Raw genomic sequence first — 17,018 nt, forward strand, 5'->3', positions numbered from 1 at the left:
AAGAGGACTGAGGTTTAGGAGGGAGTTAAGAGGCTGCTTCCTGTGCTGTTTAGTGAGAACCTGCTGTGTCTCAGATTCCATGGGGAACACAGCCCAGTGGAGGGGACGCCCACTGAGCAAACTCACAGGTAATAGAAGATGACAGGTGGCGCTGAGAGCTCCGAGAGGGAAGCACGGGAGTTTGTAGTCATGAACCTTGGGGCTGGCAGGGAGATTGGGAGAAAAGGCCAGGCAACCGGTCAGGGACTGCCATCCACAGGGCAGCCCGCTTTTGGCCCAGAGAACATGCTTGTTCAAGGTCACTTTGATGGGGGAAGAACAACAAGCCAGCCCTTGGCAGAGAGGGCAGTGAGAGTAGACAGCAGGGCCATCTCCTCGAGTACCAGGGTAGATGTAGTCAGGGAAGGCTTCCCTGAGGAGGTGAATGCTGGAGCTGAGGATGGGAGGATGAGTAGAAGTGTGCATGGGGAAGTTATGAGGGAACAGCATATGCAGAGGCATCACGCTGTGCTTGTCAGAGACCAGAGGCGGATAGAGCCCTGACTTGTCTTACACCTTACAAATAAATATGATTTTCCTCCTGGCCTACAGCGGTGAAGACTGAATCGGCAGGAGTGGAGTGGTTAGTGGGGCCTGGGCTGGTGGGCATTCTCTGAGCCCTGAGACATAAAGGATTTCAGCCCCCGCTCTTTCCTCCCATTCCTGCCCAAGTACCATCTGTTTCTAGGGGAGCAAGTGGAGGGACCCCAGATGTCCCCTGTCCCCTGCTTTAGCAGTTGACAACCTGTGAATATTTAGAAAGTGTGATTTTCAGTTCCTCAGTGCACCGCTGGAGAAAGCAAACTTTAACTTTTTCCTCTTTTTTTCTTCTTTGTTTTTTCAAGGCCAATTTAAACAGAATCTTTTTTTTCCCCCTAGAACAAGCCACCAGCTATTACGGAAATAGTAAACAGGAGTCAGGGCTGGGGCATAAATGGCCTGTTTTAATTAGAACATTAAAGTATTTTAACGCTTATACTTTATATTTCTGCGAACTTGATTATATAGCATTTTAAATACCTGTGAACGTTTTAAGGATTCACAGCGATGAATTATTTGCAGGTTCACAGGAAACTTCTATTTTAAAAGCAAAATGGTACGAGAGTGGCTGTGAAACTTTGTGGCAGCGACGGCGCTGTATAATGAGGGGCTGTCTGCCAGCCCGCTGTACCTGCTGTCACTTGGGCTCTGGGGTGACAGAGGCTGTTGCGGGGTGCAGGGGATTGGATGGACCTCACCCCCTCTTCTCCCGTTCTTCCTCTTCTCACCACAGTGAAGCCACATGGACCTTCTCATCATTCTTTCAGTCTCTTGGTATTTATTGAGCATCTACTATGTGCCAGGCATTGTTCCACGTACTGTGACAGAGCAGGCAACATTCCCTGCCTCCGTGGAGCTGACCTTCTAGTCTGGGGAGACAAGTGGCAAAGAAAAAAAAAATGAACATCATGATGATAAAAATGGTGAAGGAAAGGAAAGTAGGATAGAGGATGGGGATGGAGGTGCTGTGGTGTGCTGGAGCTGGCTCGTACCGGCTCCTGAGAGCTGACTGTATGTGTCTCTTCCCAGCCCTTCATTCAGTGACATTCCATGGGCAGCTTGAAATCAGCCAAGGTGGAAGTATTTACCCCATGGAAATTGGCAGATGCCACAAATCAGGGCTTACTCCTCAGAGAGCCCGTTGTTAACCATTTACCAGCATGCATCTGAGCAGGTCATTCGGAGATCTGGGGGAGGGTTGGGAAGGGTGTTCCAGGCATTCCCTGATGTAGGAATGTGTTCAGAAGGGTTGAGGAACATCCTGGAAGCCAGTGGGGATGGGATGAGTGAGTGAAGGGGAGAGTGGAAGGAGATAATGCCAAAGGAATTCTGTAAATACTTTTGGTCTCTGAAATCCTCTAATCAGTTTACTTGTGCCTCCAGAACTTTGTGCATGCTGTACCTCTGCCCAGAATACTCTTCCCCTGGCTGATTCCTTTGGTTCCTGTCTCCCCTAGAGAAGTGTTCCGGGACCATTTTTGCCACAGCACATCTTTCCCCTTTATTCTTATATCAGCACTACTTGGTTCCCTTCCCAGCATTTGTTTCCAGTTGTAATTGGGTATTGGGTTGTTTCTTTGAGTTTGGAATCTGTCTCCCTCACTAGACTGTAAGTTCAGAAAGATCTCGTCCCCTGCCATCTCCCCACCTTCCAGCAAGGGCTTACACAGGGCAGATGCTTGACACGTTATTGTCACATCAGTGAATGCTGGTAGAGAGACTTTTCTGCACTTATTATTGGTTTGGGAAATGCCCTGAATGGTGTGAGATCAGGGATCAGGAGCAGATGTAGCTGATGGAGAAGCTAGAGGTTCCTACGTTGTGCCAGGCCTGATCCAAGAGCATAATTCCTAGGTCCCTTCTAGTTAACTTTGAAGCAACGCAGTGGCAGATTGAGGCCTCTCTGATGATGGTCATAGTAATTACCCCCACCAGCTACCAACCTGTCAACGAGAAAGAGCATGCTCTGTACTCCTGCTAAAGACATTGGCCACTTCAGTGGTTAAATATTTCTATTATATCATGGTAGTATCACAGAGTAATGGATGTGAGTTCAGAACTTAAGATGAAGATTGTGTCACTGATGGAGCAAGTACTTAGTTCACAGGCAACTGGAACTGTGTAGCCTGGGGCACATCAAAGAAGGAAACATTTTCATCAAAAGAATCAGGTTTGGCTGACCTGATTATTTCTTTTTCTAATGATGAGAGCTTAGAACATATTGATTGAGGTGATCAGCATTTAGGCCTTTCATAGTGAATGAGGAACTGTCCAATTTATCTTAGAAACAATTGCTATCCAGGGCCTTTAGTGAGGTGTGCACTGCCTGGGAGAGAAAGACACTTAACATCACAGAGCTGGGTGTAGAGCTGGGTGCAGACAGGGAGAGGAAGAAGGCTCCTCTTTTAGGACATCAAATTGACTCTGTCTCCGAGGGTTTAAATCCAGGCTCTGCCCTTCCCAGCCATATGCCCTTTGGCCACTTGTTTAGCATCTTGGAACCTCAGTTTCCTCTTCTTTAAAATGGAGCTGATGGAGCAGTTATCTCAGGGAATGGTTTTTGGTTTATGAGGATTAAAAGCGATGAGGCACAGCTGGGTGCAGTGGTACATTCCTGTAGTCCCAGCTACTTGGGAGGCTGAGGCAAGAGGATCACTTGAGCCTAGGAGTTCGAGGCTACCCTGAGCAACATAGCGAGACCCCGTTACTAAAAAAAAGTGACGATATGTGTAAAAATCTGAGAATGGTGCCAAACATGGCACTCAAGAAATGTTACCCATTGCCATTCGAGCTGTCAAGTGACATACTTTTTACAGCCTATGAAATGGGAATGGACATCGTAAGTTATTCTACCATAACAAGGGACTTACTAAAGAAAATGCTGTGGGTCGGGCACAGTGGCTCACACCTGCAAGCCCAGCACTCTGGGAGGCCAAGGTGAGAGGATCGAGGTCAGGAGTTCGTGACCAGCCTGGCCAACTTGGTGAAACCCCGTCTCTACCAAAAATACACACACACACACACACACACACACAAATGAGCTAGGCGTGGTGGCAGGCACCTGTAATCCCAGCTACTTGGGAGGCTGAGGCAGGAGAATTGCTTGAACCTGGGAGGCGGAGGTTGCAGTGAGCCAAGATCGTGCCACTGCACTCCAGTCTGGGCAAAGAGTGGGACTCCATCTCCAAAAAAAAAAAAAAAAAAAGAAAGAAGAAAGAAAGAAAATGCTATGAAGAAGAAGTTACCAGAGTTTTCTAGCCTGCCAACTGGTGGCTTCATCTTGATGCAATGCATGTTTTACCAGCAGGTAACACTGTTCCTTGAGAAAACACACCCAAGTGCTTTGCACTTAACCCGGCTCACTGGAGCAGCTACTAATTTGATCATTAATCAGAGAATGCTTTTCATTTCTGTGTGTGGCTGTAGAGTTGACTTAGTCATAAGTTGTTTGTTCAGTCATTTTGTTTTGTATCATCCAAGAGCACAGAGGCTTTGTCTGCCTTTGTGTGCTGTCTCCTCAGTGCCTAGAACAGCCCCTGCACATAGTAGGTGTGTGATGGATATCTGTTGAATGAATGAAATTTTATGCCCGTATGGGTTTAAAAATGAAGGACTATATCCTAGGGAATTGAAAACTGAAGTTTACCCGAAAACCTGCACACAAATGTTCTCAGCAGCTTTATTCATGAGTAGCCAAAAAGTGGGAATACCCTAGATGTCCTTCACCAGGCCAGTGGTTCAACTGTGGCACCCCCACACCATGGAGCACTACTCAGCAATGAAAAGGAACGAACTATTGATATGCTAATGATCTAGATGAAGCTTGAAGGAATTGTGCTGAGGGGAAAAAGGCCATTTCAAAAGGGATTACATACTGAAGGATTCCACTTACGTAGCATTCCCGAAAAGACAAGGTTGGGGAACAGGGAATGGAGTGGGAATGGGGTCAAGGAGGAAAATAGGTGTGCTTATCAAATGGCAGCATGAAGGCCTGGGGGTGATGAAATGCTCTGTAGCTTGACTGTGTCAATGTCAGTATCCTGGTCCTGCTGTCAGTGTTGTAAAATGTGACCCTTGGGGGAAATTGGATGAAGGGGGCAAGAGATCGCCCTGTATTCTTTTTCAAACTCCTGACCTCAAGCAGTCCTCCCTTCTCGGCCTCCCAAAGCACTAGGATTGCAGGCATGGGAGCTACCACGTGCAGCCTCTCTGTATTCTTTCTGCATGTGAATCAGCAATTATCTCAAAATAAAAAGTTCAATTAAAAAAAAAGTAAAGTACTGAAAGCACTTCATTAATTATTCAAAATGCAGTGGGCTGAATCCCTACGATGTGACGCATTAACTCGAGTCTTCATAGCAACGGACTGAATCCCTACGATGTGACGCTTTAACTCTAGTCTTCACAGGAGCCCTGTGGAGTAGATGGAGATGATGTCACCATTTTTCCAGAGAAGGAAAAGTCTCAGAGAGCTTAAGGGACTTGTCTGAAGACAGATAGCTGGCAAATGGTAGAGACGGGATGCAGACCTGGGAGTGTCAGGCCCTGAGCCCTTAGTTCTTTCCTCTAGATGTGCAACTCTGAGTGCCTGTGGTTTGGACAATGAGCTGAGCCATGAAGCTCACCTGTCGTGCATGGACATGAGATGTCCGACCGGGCAGCTAGGTGCCATGGTACCCCCGTCTGACGAGGCTGACAGCTCTGCAGTGGGGAGAGGCAGTGGAGAGTCATCTTCAGTTTCCCACCTGCGTGCTCCTGAGTGAGCTGCTGACCTCTCAGGAGTTATGACCCCCTCCCCACTCCACTTCATTTGCCTTACCCAGGGGCGGGGGTGTGCAGTGTTGGGTGGTGGTATGACATTTTATAGGTGGGGAGACTGAGGCACGGGGTGAAGGGACCTGCAGGATGTTCCAAGTGGAGAAGCAGTCCGCCCTAGCTCCAGCATCTTGTGGTAATGATCACGGTCAGTTTGCTTTGTCCTGTGCAGTTGCTGTTCTCAGAGCATCTTCTGCCCTGTGACAGTGATCAAGGGCATAGGCCCTGGAGGCCAAGTCCAGCAGCGCTGGGATCGAGTCTTTGCTCTGTAGATCACCAAACTGTGGCCTTAAGCAACTGATTTCTCTTCAAGCCTCAGTTTCCCCATCTGAGAAATGGGGGGAGTAATGGGGATTAAATAGAAAACAGTTCGATAACACACTGTAGGGGACAGAAACTGCTGGCAGCATCTGAAGCCTGTAATTTGGAACCTGGTCTGTCTGCTCTGAGGCTCAGGGCTCTGAGCTGGGAGGAGCAAAGCCTCCACCTGAATTATCCTCCCTGATGTTACCCCTCCAGGCCCTGCAGTGCTCTCCTGGACCCAAGTTCTGCTAGGCTGTTGGTTTCGTGAGCAGGGCAATATGTGTTGCAATAGGGGCCATCCAGAGGGCCTGGAAAGCCCTCTGCAGGAGGCAGCATCGAAGCTGAGAGCTGAAAGATGGCTGAGCATTCCTAGGTTAATGGGAGGAAGTAGAGGGAAAGGCATTTCAGAGAGAGGGAACCAGGTACAAAGGCTCAGAAGTCAGAGAGTGCAGGTGCTTTTGGGGAACTGTAACCAGAGCATTCATGCTTGAGCATTAAACAGGCAAAAAGCAGAACCTAGTCACTGTGGCCCTGGGTCTCCTCTTCGGTTAAAACAGCACAAAGCAGGCTGGAGGCCTTTCAGGGGGCTCATGGGCATATAAGGAGTTTGGACTACATTTTGAGGGTGATGGGAGCCATGGAGGGTTTGGGGCAGAGGAGTGATGCAGGTGGGCTTAATGTGAGGAAGGTGCCTCTGGCCATGATGTGGAGTGGAGGGGAGCAGAGGTGAGCTCCAAGTGGAGGCAGGGAGGAGGCAGCTGCAGCATCTTGATGAGCGATCCCCGGTCCTGGAGCAGAGTTGTGGGAATGGGCTTGGATAGGAGTGACCAGCTAGGGATATTTGTCAGTGCCGAATTGACAGAGCTCTCTCTGGGGTCAGATCAGGGAGCATCTCAGGTGAGCGAGGTTTCTGTCTTGGGTTCTGGGCTGGCCCGAATGGGGCAATCCCTTTACCTCTTTTTTGTTTTTGAAATGGAGTCTCTCGCTCTGGAGTGCAGTGGCATGATCTCGGCTCACTGCAACCTCCGCCTCCTGGGTTCAAGCAATTCTCCTGCCTCAGCCTCCTGAGTAGCTGGGATTACAGGCATGCGCCACCACACCTGGCTACTTTTTTGTGTTTTTAGTAGAGACGGAGTTTCACCATGTTGGCCAGGCTGATCTCAACCTCCTGGCCTCAAGTGATCCACCTGCCTCAGCCTCTCAAAGTGTTGAGATTACAGGTGTGAGCCACTACGCCTGGCCTGTGATCCCTTTACTGCTCTATTCTTTGGTCTCTGTAAAATAGAGGTGATTTCCACCTCCCCATCTCTCGGCATCCTTTTTCTGGGTGAGGGTCAAATGATATCCTCCCTGAGCCCACGCCTTGCAGTGAACTGCAAAAAATGCCAAACCTCACCCAGAGGCCCCTGGTGTTAGAGACACAAGCTCCATCATTTTGTCTGGTGGTTTTTCAAATGTGCCACCAACCCATCAGCTGAACAGAGATGCTACTTCTCACTCGCTCTCTTTTTTTTTTTTTTTAATTGTAAAAACCAGTTTGAGGTCTCCTTCTTATCTCAGGAGAGGCGCTGAGAAACAATGCCGTCACCAAACAGCAGGTTCTAAGCAAGCACAAGCCAGCATTGATGGAGCACCTACTGTGTGCTGAGCCTCCCTGTGTGTTTCTCCTTGATCTTCTGGGTTAAGGCCACGGGGGAGTGAAATCCGACAGAGTGAGTCTGTGCCCGGCTGCGCCGCGTCCTCACTACATGGGACCTTGAGCCAGGAACTTCAGTCGCTCTCAGCCTCAGTTTGCACATCCGTGTGCACATCCATGTGAGGGGTCACTCACTGGGCTCACCCAAAAGGTGGCTGAAGGAATCAGTGTTCCCACTCCAGCCAGGGCCAGGCGAGCGGGCGCCATGGACTGGATAAAAGACAGTCTTGGACTTGGCCCCAGGAGGTTGGCCTCATTGCTCCTGTTTGCGGAGGGAAGTGAGGTCCACAGCCCCAAAGCTGCCAGGGTGGATTTCCTGACTCAGCCGTGCCCTTTTCACAAAGACCTGGAGGAGACACAGCTAGGGTTGCCGCTGGCTGAGGTCAAGTGCAACCGGGCAGCCTTCACTCCTCCCTGTACAGACCCCTAGGAACAGAGATCAGGCCATCGAAGGGTGCAGGATTGGGCCACCTCATCCCAGTTGCCCAACTGATGGGGCCCACTTCAATTTTTCACCCCACCCAGCCTGGAACCTTCCCAAAGCCCAGATAATTGTCACCTGGGGTTCTATGCACTTTTTATAGAAGAACACTGTATTCCTTTCTGAGGACCCTTGTAACAAATTACCACCAACTAAAGGGACTTAAAATAGTAGAAATTTGTCCTCTCGTGGTTCTGGAGGCCAGAAGTCCAAGATCAAGGTGTCTGCAGGGCTGTGCTCCCTCTCCAGACTCCAGGGGAGGGTCCTTCCTTACCTCCCCTAGCTTCTGGTGGCTGCTGGCCCTGCCTGGCATTCCCTGGCTTGTGGCCACATCACTCGGATCTATAAGAAGAGACTGCCTGTCTCTTCTTATAAGGACAAGGGTCGCTAGATTTAGGGCCCACCCTAATCCGATATGCTGTCATCTTAACATAACTGATTAAATCCACCCGCCTTGGCCTCCCAAAGTGCTGGGACTGCAGGCATGAGCCACTGCACCCAGCCAAGCTCTAACAGATGTAAGTTTCTTTCTGACCTTATCTTATTTCCAAATAAGGTCACATTCTGAGGTTCAAGATGATGTGAATTTTAGGGGACCACAATTCAACCCAATACCAGCATCTTTAGAAAACCTTGAGAGCAAGGGTGTCCTTTTCACCCTGACCTTTGTTAGGAGTTTTGTGGGGAAGAAGAGAGAGGGTGTGGGAATGGCTTCCCCATCCGCAGGCAGGAAGAAGGGCTCCAGGTGTTAGTCCCAGATGTGTCTCTGAATGAAACACTGAGACTTGAAGTCTTGGCTGCAAACAGGAGGCTGTGTGGTCAGGCAGGAGGAGCAGAGGCTTCTGAGCAGGCTGAGCTGAGGTCTAGGCTATTGGCCTTTCCTGACAGCTTGCCTTTCCCAGACCCTCAATTTTCATCTCTGTAAATTGGGCGTAATAGTACCTTCCCAATGCGGCTTTTGGGAAGACATCACTGTGGGTTTTAATGCTAGACACTGACTAGTCCAAGGTCTTATTATTTGGACAAAGAATCTGGGACTGGGAGAGGAGCCGTGAGCAAAAGTGACAGGCCTGGAATCAGGGCTGGATCTGCTGCCTCCAAGAACAGTGTTCCTTTCTCACATCCAGCCCTGGTCCTGCCAGCAATTGGCTAGAAGGGTCTAAGACCTTTAATAATAAAGCTGGCAAATAGGAATGGCAGAGGCTAATCTTTGCAGTGACCCTCTGAGGAAGGGACAGCTGTAATCCATATTTATTTTCCAGATAAGGAGACCAAAGCTCTGGCAGATTCTTTTTTTTTGAGAAAGGGTCTCGCTATGTTGCCCAGGCTGGAGTGCAGTGGCCCGATCATGGCTTACTACAGCCTCTGCCTCCCAGGCTCAAATGATCCTCCCCACCTCATCCTCCCGAGTAGCTGGGACCACAGGTACATGCCAACAAGCTCAGCTAATTTTTGTATTTTTTGTAGAGACAAGTTTTTGCCATATTGCCCAGGCTGGTCTTGAATTCCTGGGCTCAAGAGATCCACCTGCCTTGGCCTCCCAAAGTGCTGGGACTGCAGGCGTGAGCCACTGTGCCAGGCCAGGCTCCAGCAGATTTAAGTTTCCTGCCCAAGGCCACACAGTTGGAACATAGCGGAGCTGAGATTCAAATGCAGGTACATCCACCTCCATGTCTCCCTTCCTCAGGCTCCCCTGTACCTCAGTTTCCCCATCTGGAAAATGACACCTGTTTCAGGTTCCCAGCTTAGATGACCCCGACTCCAGCAGAACTGTGCTGTTACATAAACTCCGGCTCACCCAGGAGGGTGTCCTAGCTTTTGCATCTCCTGCCCCTCACACCACGGCGACTTGAGATTTTTACACAGATGAGAACTGTGTGTGGGGCGGTGAGCAAGTGAGTGCGTGTGTTTGCAACAAATATTTTATAATAGACAAGCTTCGTCTGCCACTTCTAAAAGTAGTGAAAAAAAAACCCACTTTGAGAAAGTAAAAATAACCCAACGCCTGAGTCACTGAAGTCACTGAACTCAGCCGGAACCGGCAGCTCCAAGCTGAACTGACTGCTTCAGCTCACCCGGGGCAGCAGGGCTGGGGCCAGAAATTTGAGGGGGGGCGATGAACACCTGAGCTTTTAGGGGGAAGTCCCAGTGGTTAGTTTGTGGGTGAAGTGCCTGTCGCTCTTCCTTTTATTTTAAGCTGCAGGATGAAATGGCTCCCTGAAAGCCTCTATCTTCTTTTTCTTTTAAAAGTGACTTGACAATTGATAATTTTGCCCTGGCGATGGACACCTTAGAGCTTTTATTTCTTGGAGGCCAAACATTGATGTTGTGTGAAATGGGAGCTTGGCGGAGCCTTTGTGCAGATCTCAAGCTTCCTGAAAAATTTATTTACTGTGACTGTGATCCGCAGGAGCCAATTGATGTTTATCTATAGTCGTTCGCGCCAGCAAGGAGGGGAAAAATGCATAACTGCACTTTCTTCGGAAGCCTTGCGAGGCTGTTTAAATAAGTATCTAATAGTGAACTTTCAATAGCAGACAGGCAGTTTGACGGACAGGGGACAGTGTATTATTAACCATAAGCAGGCTTAATCTTTCCCCCAAGTTTTAGAGGAAGCTTTGTAACCTTCTGGCAGAGGAATTCATGAGAACCAGGTATTTGAAGCTAAGCAAAAATTATCCTGGTCGTTCCCGTGGCGGAATCGATCACTCCAAGAGCCGCATGAAGGAGGGGAACAGGCTGCAGCTGGGCCCAGTGTGAGCAGCCCTGGCCACCTCATTGTGGCGGAAAGGCCCGAGAAGTGGACGGGGACCGGGAGCGGGCAGACGGAGGCAAGGGTCGTGCTGGAAGCCTGGTTTTCCTGCCAGGTAAGTAACTTCTGCTGTTACCTGAGCTTGGGGACTGGGGTCAGAGACCTGTGTCTTCCACCTGTGCCCCAGTTGCAACAGCGCCTAGCCTTTGGCAGCATCCACCTTTTTTCTTTGAGACAGGGTCTTGTTCGGTTGCCCAGGCTAAGAGCAGTGATGTAGTCCCAGCTTACCGCAGCCCCAACCCCTTAGGCTCAAGGCATCTTCCCACCTCAGCCTCCCCAGTATCTGGGACTATAGGCATGTGCCACCATGTCTGGCTAATGTTTTTGGGCTGGTGGGAGATGGAGGTCTTGCTGTTTGCCCAGGCTGGTCTCCTACTCCTGGTCTCAAGTGATCTTTCCATCTCAGCCTCCCAAAGACAGGCATGAGCCACCGCAGCTGGTGCATCCACCTTTTAAGCAATAGAAGTGATTTATGTGATACTGTTCAATGCATATCTGTCTTGCTCATTGGGCCAGAAGTTTTGTGCAGCCTGGAGGCTGTCTTATTTAATCAGGGAGGCTCTCTTGATCTCTGGAAGAAGGTAGACTGGCTTGGTTTCAGAATTGTCCCCTGGCCCCCTACCTGGCTGTCATCACCTTGGGAGTAATGCAGCCTTCAGTGTCTGTCTCCCCCGATTTAGAGGGTCAGCTGCAAGCACCCAGGGACTTCACCTCAGTCTGCCCAGCACCAGATACCCCATAGCATCTCTTATGCTGTTTATGGAATGACTAGCCATGTGTTTTCCTGGGGTGGGAACAGCTGTGGTTAAGAGCATGTGGGTGGCCAGGCGCAGTGGCTCATGCCTGTAATCCTAGAACTTTCTGAGACAGAGGCAGGTAGATTACTTGAGCTCAGGGGTTCAAGGCCAGCCTGGGCAACATGGTAAAACCCCATCTCTACAAAAAATACAAAAATCAGCCAGGTGAGGTGGCACACGCCTGTAGTTCCAGCTACTCTGGAGGCTGAGGTGGGAGGATCGCCTGAGCCCAGGAGGTTGAGGCTGCAGTGAGCTGTGATTGTACCACTGCACTCCAGCGTGGGCAACAGAGTGAGATCCTATCAAAAAAAAAAAAAGGATGAAAGTTAGATACTCTTGGTATCAAATTCCTGTCTGTTACCCACTGTGTGTTCTTAGGCAAGTGGCCTGCCTTCTCTGAGTCTTTATTTCCTGGTCTAATAAGGTAGGGAGGGAAATGACTTCACCATTTTAAGTCTCAGTTTCCTCATTTGTAAAGTAAGCATAGCAGTGCTCCCCTCCTTGAGGGCTGCAGTGAGAGGTAGATGAGAAGGTGCAGGTGGAGGACTCAGTGTGTGAGTTATAGCTGTTCTTACTAAAATTGATCAATATTACCATTACTACCATCACTACTTTTTCTCTCCATGAAATAAGCAAAACTCACAGCCTCCATTTTGTCTGCTTCGGACATTGTCACCCCTCTCAATATCTCAAAGCCAGAATGGAGGAACATGCTGGGTGCCGTGTAGGGTCAGGAAATGCTGGGCCTGGAGTGAGTCCCTGCACGTGGTGGTTGCTCTCATGCATCTGCTCCGTGCGGGAGCCATGAGCTGACCCTGGAGCCGAGGCCCCTTGTGCAAGTCTGAACCTCCTCGAACAAGGGTTCAGAGGCTGACAGGGTCAGCAGTGATGCTGGGACAAGAGAGAGTGCCAGGGGCTCAACAAGTGGCTCGTGGATGAGTGGTGGTTCCAGGATTAAGTGTGCCACTGAGCCCCCCATCAGCAGGGAAAACCAAGAGCTGCCTGGGGCTCAGAGCAGTTATCATCACCAGAGCCTGGTCCGCATTCTTGCCAACAGCCCAGAGAGTACAAAATGGAGCCCTCTGGTGGGGGTAAAGGGGAATCAGACCTTGGAGGTCTTAAGTTCACTACCTGCCTGGGCTGAGGTTCTTCGTCTGCCCTGGGCTGTTCTATCCCCTACCCCTCACATCCTTTCTTGCTCTCCCAGAAGCCAGTTGGGTTTACCCAAATTATCATCCCCATGGCCACCACGGAGCAGAGTGGGAGGCCGGGCCCTGTGCTGGGTGCTCCCCGTGTGGAATCTCAGGAGCTTTTATCACTTACACCCATTTTCCAGAAGAGGAAACTGAGGCTCACAGAGGCAAAGTCACTTGCCCGAGGCCCCATAGCCTTCCCGTGGTCCTGTGCGTCTTCTCTGATGCTTCACATCCCTGCTTCCCAGCTCAGTGGCACCTCCAGCCTCCTCTTTCCCTCCAGAAAGCAAGGCCAGCTCAGCCACGGGGTGGGTTTGTGAGCGGAGCTGGAATTGTTCAGGAGATCTGGCTTGAAGAAGTTGGTGGGCTGTAATCCCAGCACTTTGGGAGGCCGAGGCAGGTGGATCACTTGAGGTCAGGAGTTAGAGACCAACCTAGCCAGCATGATGAAACTCCATCTCTACTAAAAATACAAAAATTAGCCAGGCATGGTGGTGGGCACCTGTAATACCAGCTACTTGGGAGGCTGAGGCAGAGAATTGCTTGAACCCGGGAGGTGGAGGTTGCAGTGAGCCAAGATCACACCACTGCACTCCAGCCTGGGCAACAAAGCAGGGCTCCGTCAAGAAAAAAAGAAAAGAAAAGAAGTTGGGGGGCAGCTAAGATCTTGGCTTCAGAAGGTGAGTCCCTGTTGTCAAGATAAAAGGGATTAAATCCTAAAAGCAGAGCCTTGCCAATGCATCAGACAGAGCCCAGCACCCCCAAAAGTTCTGCACTGGGCATCCTTCCTGTTCCCTTCTCATGCCTCTGATGGGAGCTCTGGTCCAGATACACCCAGGAAGGTGACATGAGACCCTCAAATGTGTGTGTGCCACCTCAGACCACCAGGTGTGGCCTTGGAGTGAAAACCCACGTTCTGGGCTCAGGTACTCAGATGCCTGCCTTGGGGTGACAAACCCCATCTCCCACTGCTTCCTGTTCAATTTTGGGAAGTGTTTTGGGAAATGACTCACTGCTCACCTGCTTGTCCCCAAGCCCTCCATCTCCAGAAAGCAGGATAGGGAGTTGGGGAGGAAGCAGAGGAGACAGGGTCTTTCTTTTTGGCTTTATCTATTAGCAACAAATATGAGAGCTTAGAGCAAGGCACCAGCTGCAGAGAGAGCCCAAAATGATATTAATCACAGCAGCAATAACTAATACATATTCATGTGCCTACCCTGGGCCAGATCTGGGGAGCTCCTAGATAACTAAAATGGGCTCCTCCTCTCAGGGGGGTCACCGGGGTGAGAAGACCACCCATGACTGCACAAGACAGCGTTTTCCCACAGCAGCAGGTCCTGCTCGGCGAGCGAGGTGCTCAGAGTCAGGAGCCAGGGAGGATCCGCAAAGAGACTGCAGTGAGCAGGCAGGGGATCGGGGTGGCTGTTTTGTACCTGGGGCACAGCATTGGGCACCAGGAATGGCATGGGCATTGGCACAGAGAACCCAGGCTCTGGGGTGTGTGAGTCGTTTTGCTGGGATAGAGGGGAGCTTGGAGTGGTTGGTGGGTGTCAGATCAGACAAGGCCCCAGGGCCACCACATGGAGTTTGGACTTCTCCTCGAGGCTCAGAGTAAGGATTTGAGGAGTTTAGTTCAAAGAGCTACAGGAAGCCATTGAAGGGCGTAAGCGTGGGACAGTAGTGACAGGATCCACTTAACCTTTTGCAAAGAAGTCTCAGGCCACCATGGAGAAGAGGGTTGTAGGGGTAAGAACAGAGTCGGGGGCTGGGCGCAGTGGCTTTACGCCTGTAATACTAGCACTTGGGAGGCCGAGGCAAGTGGATCACTTGAGGTCAGGAATTCAAGACTAGGCTGGACAACATGGCAAACCCCCGTCTCTACTAAAAATACAGAAACCGGGTGTGGTGGTGCACGCCTGTAATCCCAGCTACTTGGGAGGCTGAGGCAGGAGAATCACTTGAACCCGGGAGGTGGAGGTTATAGTGAGCCAAAATCATGCCACTGCACTCCAGCCTGAGTGACAGCGAGACTTTGTCTCAAAAAAAAAAAAAAAAAAAAAAAAAAAAAACGAACTGAGTGGGAGAGACAGGGAGGAGCTGCTGCAGTCATCGGCCTTGGCACCAGGGATTCCCGGGTACGGGCCAACGAGGGACCTTTCAAAGTAGATTCGCATCTCTGGAGGGAGACCACCGAGGCTGCTGTGAGCTGCCTTGCCGGCATTTCTCCTTTCCATCCCACATCTTGACGCTCGGGGACTGCGGAGCCCCAGTTGATAATATGGTGACATGTTAACAGTGGGGAATGGCTGGAGGGGACCTATACCCCCAGCCCCAGAGCAGCTCAGACAGGAGCAGGAAGCCAGCATCACCTCCCTCTCTCTAGCAGGGACTCACTTTGGTCTCCTGATTCCCTTTCTCTTCGTGAGTTCAGAGGAGGAAGACAGTGAGCCACGTTGGAGGGACCTGGCCTCGGCTCCACAAGCTGGGTATTCATTTATTCACGCGCTGAGCCCCCAGACAGGGATGGCCAGAAGTGCAGCACGTAGAACCAGCCTGAGAAGAGCTGTCCCTGAGTAGGAGCCGGGAGGCCTCTGGAGTGAGGATAGGTGCTCAATATGGCCCAGAAGGCCAAGGAAGTCTCCCGGAGGAGGCCACCTACATCATATGCTCAGTGAAGGCAGGAACTGGGTTGTCCCATTCAATACAGGATCCCAAATGTTCAGCAGTGTGGAAGGAAGTGACTTGGAAGCTCAGACCTGAAGGGCGACCAGGTCCTGCCCCAGCAGAGGCAGAAACGTGTGTTCAAGGTGGAGGAAACGGCCTGGCCAAAGACTCGGAGTGGGCTTTGTGCAAGTCACTGTTCAGAGTGCCTGGGACCTCCGGGTGAGCAGGGTGTGGCAAGAGCTGAGGCTGAAGGCCAGAGGCAGTGCTGCATTTTGGGGTCTAGGCCTCTGAGCTCATAAAAATAGCTCGCTGCTTTCTTAAACCGTTATGTGGTTTCTCTTCTTCCTTCATTCCTTGCCAAGCCCGGAAAGCCAAGTTGGGTCACTGCTGGGAGGTATGAGGTGAGACTCGGGTTTGCAGGCAGGGCAAGTTGTGGGGAGGTGGGGGTGGCCCCCTATTTGTTGGGGGCAGACCTGCCATTTGAAAGCCACCATCCTCGTGTGTAGCCCTCACATGGGAGAACAGGATTGGACCTGCAGGGATCCTGGCTGGGGTGAGACGGAGTCTCAGGGGAAGGTGGGGGATGTCTCTGCCAGCTTTGGGGCTCCAAGTCTCTCTGATCACCTATTGGGTTTATCGGGCGCCGAAACTGGGGCCCGTACGGATGGTGTAAAATCAGATCCAGGCAGTCTGGGTCAGTGCCCATCATGCAGAGTGACCCTCTGTCCCCTCCATGCCCAGCGAGGCCGATGGGCAGCTAGGAGGCGAGGTACCGTCTGGCTCAATTGAGAGCCAAAGAGGTAATGCTAATGTCTTTTAAAATTAGAATGAAAATGTTTATTGCAGAGCAGAACCTGCGTCAGCTCAGAGTCCTGTGGGAAGGGAACGGCTTTATCGCAGCCTTTCGCTTTTATTTTTGCACATTCGCTTTTTATTTGCCGGTGGTGCTGCTGACGGGCCCTCGGAGTGGGGCTGTGTCTGGACACTTCTGGGAGCCTTGGACGGCTCTGGAGAGGAGGCAGGAGCTGCCCAGGGTGAGTTCAGGGACCCGCTGAGGGTTGAGAGGACTTGGGGGATGTGAGAGCAGGAGCCTGTGACTGTGTGTATGTGTGTATGTATGTGTGTGTGTGTGCTGGTGTCTGTGTGTGTCCTTGTGCCCCTTTGTGTGTCCAGCCTGATGTATGCATGGCCTGTGTGGCTCTCCGTGTGTTTTTCTCTGTGTATGTGGTGGCCGTGAGAGCCGTCCATGCGTGAGATTGAGTGTGGATCTCTGCCTATCTCTGTGTGTGCACTTATGAGTTGTGTGTGTGTCTGTGTGCCTTTGGAGGTGGCCATGGGTGTGGCTGGGTGTGGGTCTTGGCCCTCTGTGTCTGTTTGTGTGGATGTGTGTGTGTATCTTAAGGAGACACATGGGTGCGTGACTGGTGGGTCTGTGTGGGTGCAGACACCCATGTGTGCAAGTCAGGGATACGCATGTGTGTGTGTAAGCATGAGTGTGCACACACAAGTGTGTGAATTGTATACGTTTGAACATGTGAGCTTGCATGGAGGAGGGTGTCACGTGGCAGAGTGAGTTGTGTGCATGTATTTTGCATGTGTGTGCTACATATGAGAGCGTGTGGACTGAGCACACGTTGCACAGGAGGGTGTGAGCAGTGCTCATGTGCTGGAGCACCTG

General features: G+C 50.9%; 1 protein-coding gene across 7 annotated transcripts in view; it reads left to right on the top strand.

Annotated features, from left to right (window-relative positions):
* Positions 1-17,018, top strand: part of CUX2 (cut like homeobox 2) — a 328,903-nt gene that overhangs the window by 51,610 nt on the left and 260,275 nt on the right. For 2 of the 7 annotated variants that reach the window (XM_055238685.2, XM_063614396.1), the window contains exon 1: positions 16,230-16,374. The exons of 4 other annotated variants lie outside the window; for them this stretch is intronic. The gene's annotated coding sequence lies outside the window, so the exon portion shown is untranslated. Of the gene's footprint in view, positions 1-16,122; positions 16,141-16,229; positions 16,375-17,018 lie in introns of those variants that run through there. One more of the 7 variants, XM_063614397.1, reaches the window with a different exon arrangement.

This window comes from Symphalangus syndactylus, chromosome 13 (genome assembly GCF_028878055.3).
Source record: "Symphalangus syndactylus isolate Jambi chromosome 13, NHGRI_mSymSyn1-v2.1_pri, whole genome shotgun sequence".
Classification (NCBI taxonomy): Eukaryota; Metazoa; Chordata; class Mammalia; order Primates; family Hylobatidae; genus Symphalangus; species Symphalangus syndactylus.